This window comes from Triticum aestivum, chromosome 4D, assembly GCF_018294505.1.
Source record: "Triticum aestivum cultivar Chinese Spring chromosome 4D, IWGSC CS RefSeq v2.1, whole genome shotgun sequence".
NCBI classification, from domain to species: Eukaryota; Viridiplantae; Streptophyta; class Magnoliopsida; order Poales; family Poaceae; genus Triticum; species Triticum aestivum.
Window position 1 is genome coordinate 57,928,231 of NC_057805.1, and position 2,802 is coordinate 57,931,032.

Sequence of the window (2,802 nt, forward strand, 5' to 3'; positions counted from 1 at the left end):
GTATCTAGGTGACATTAGGGTTTTGGTTGATTTGTATCTTAAGGTGTTATTCTAGTACGAACTCTTGAATAGATCAATCTGAAAGAATAACTTTGAGGTGGTTTCGTACCCTACCATAATCTCTTCGTTTGTTCTCCGCTATTAGTGACTTTGGAGTGACTCTTTGTTGCATGTTGAGGGATAGTTATATGATCAAATTATGTTATTGTTGTTGAGAGACCTTGCACTAGTGAAAGTATGAACCCTAGGCCTTGTTTCAACGCATTGCAATACCATTTACGCTCACTTTTATCACTTGCTACCTTGCTGTTTTTATATTTTCAGATTACAAAAACATATATCTACTATCCATATTGCACTTGTATCACCATCTCTTCGCTGAACTAGTGCACCTATACAATTTACCATTGTATTGGGTGTGTTGGGGACACAAGAGACTCTTTGCTATTTGGTTGCAGGGTTGCTTGAGAGAGACCATCTTCATCCTACGCCTCCCACGGATTGATAAACCTTAGGTCATCCACTTGAGGGAAATTTTCTACTGTCCTACAAACCTCTGCACTTGAAGGCTTCTGGTATGACCGTTGGCTGCAGGGTCAATGTCCCAAGGTCATCGCTCCAAGCCTATATGAGATTGCCATTAGGAAAAACCGCTCAGTTAGGGACTCCATGCATGACGAGCGCTGGCTGAAGGACCTCGCGCACGGGCTCACGGACGGGATGGTAGATGAGCTGACCCGACTTGCCTCCCTCCTCGACTTAGTTCAACTGACCGGCAACGCGCTTGATCAGATTGTATGGAGGTTCACAGCAGATCAAACATACACTGCTAGGTCGGCATACCATATCCAGTTCATGGGCTCGGTTCCACCGGAGGCGACCAAGCTGCTCTGGGCAGGCTGGGCGCCGGGCAAATGTCGTTTCTTTCTATGGACTGCAACCCTTGGACGCATACCTATGACTGACCTGCTCCAAAGGCGTGGATGGGATAATAACTACTTTTGCCCGCTTTGTGAACGCAACCTTGAGACAGCATACCACTTGCTAGTTGAGTGCCCTTGGTCGCGCGGCGCTTGGGATACACTGGTTGGGCTTACAAGTATGCCTTCCATGCACACTGATAGTTGGGTGGCCACTACCAACATCAAGGAATGGATGACGTCTTGCTGGAGTAAAGCCGCATCTGATAAGAGGAAAGGAGTTCTATCTTTGATGCATCTAGTCTCCTGGGAGATATGGCGTGAGCGCAACCGACAGATTTTCCAGGACTTACGAATGGACATGCGCACCTTTGTGCAGCAACTGAAGGACGAAATCACTATGTGGAACATGGCAGGAGCTGGAATTCCTTTTGACCCGGGTTGAGGACCCTTTTGTGCATCTTTTTTGCTTTTAATGGCATCGTTTCTTTGATGTCTTTGCCTTCTTCGGCGCTCCTGTTACTCTTTCTCCCTGATCAATGAATTTGGTAGATCAACTGCCAACATTAAAAAAAACACTAAACGCTAAAAAAATCATCACCTAAATTTTTTGGGAAAACGTTTCCAGTCGGGGCGCCGGCCCACGCCAGCCTTACGATCCGTCTAGATCGTTTTTTGCACAGGCCAGGAGCGCAACTCCTGTGAATCGTTTTTTTTCTTCTTTCTACTTCTTCATCCCTTAGCGCAGAGACCGCGGATGGCGAAGGGAAGAAGATGCCGCGATGTACTCCCATGGCCACGGCTGCATGCACCGTAGCGGCCATGGCCGACCATGTCCTCGTCTTTCTCCCGCGTGGCCGGGTGCTGCGACTGGCGAGGCTGGGAGCTAAAATCAGCAAGGCGAGGGAGGAGAGCTGCAACTAAGGCTCCAGAAAGCCGGTACCGCCATGGCCAGATGCTGAAGCTGCGGCTCGTAGTTGCTGCAACGGGCGGACACCCGCAAGTCTTTCCATGGTGGCCACACCAGCGCGGGGAGGGATGCTGCAACCATTTGATGCGGGAGCTACAACCATGCCTCAGTTTTGCTGGAACCGGCTAGCGCGGCAAGGTGTGGGTCACCACGACAAGTTAGACTGGAGGGGCTGGGGGGTGTGCAACCATGAACCTATTTTGTTGCAACCGTAGGATGCCGGAGCTGGAACCGGCTGGTAATTTTGCTTCAAGGATTGAACCGGCTGCTGATTTTTGCTTCAACGATTGAACCGGCTGCTGATTTTTGCTTCAAGGATTGAACCGGCGAGAAGAAGAAGGACTCTTTCGGCTGCATTTTGCTGGAACCGGCAACCGAATTTGCTGGAACCAGCCACCACGATTGCTGGAACCGGCTCCGCAAGTGCGACCAGAATGCTGCAACCCGGTGCAATAAATGCTGGGGTCAGCGTCAAAATTTCCTGGACTAGTGTATTCCTCGGCGGCGACCACGACGACCGCAGGCACGACGCTAGCACTTTTTTCTGCTGCAGTTGTAGAGAGCAAAACCTACAGCTGGCAGTGAGTGTTGCGGCGACCGACAGTCCAGAATGCTACATTTGACATCCCAACAAGCTTCAACCGGGGGTTGGCGAACCAAAGATGGCGAGCGGGGACGATGGGAATTGCGAGCAGGTCGGAGATGGGGATGACGACTACGAGAGAAGCTGGAACCGTGGCCCGTCGGAGCTGCAGCCACGGACGGCTGAGTTGCGTACTATGGCGTCTTCGGGCACAGATTTTGCTTCAACATGGCCCGGGGGAAGCTGCATCCAACCTACGTCCCAGCATGGCGAGCGGCGGCGAACAACAACGAGTGGGAGGCGCAGTGTTGCTTCGAGGCTGCTGGGGC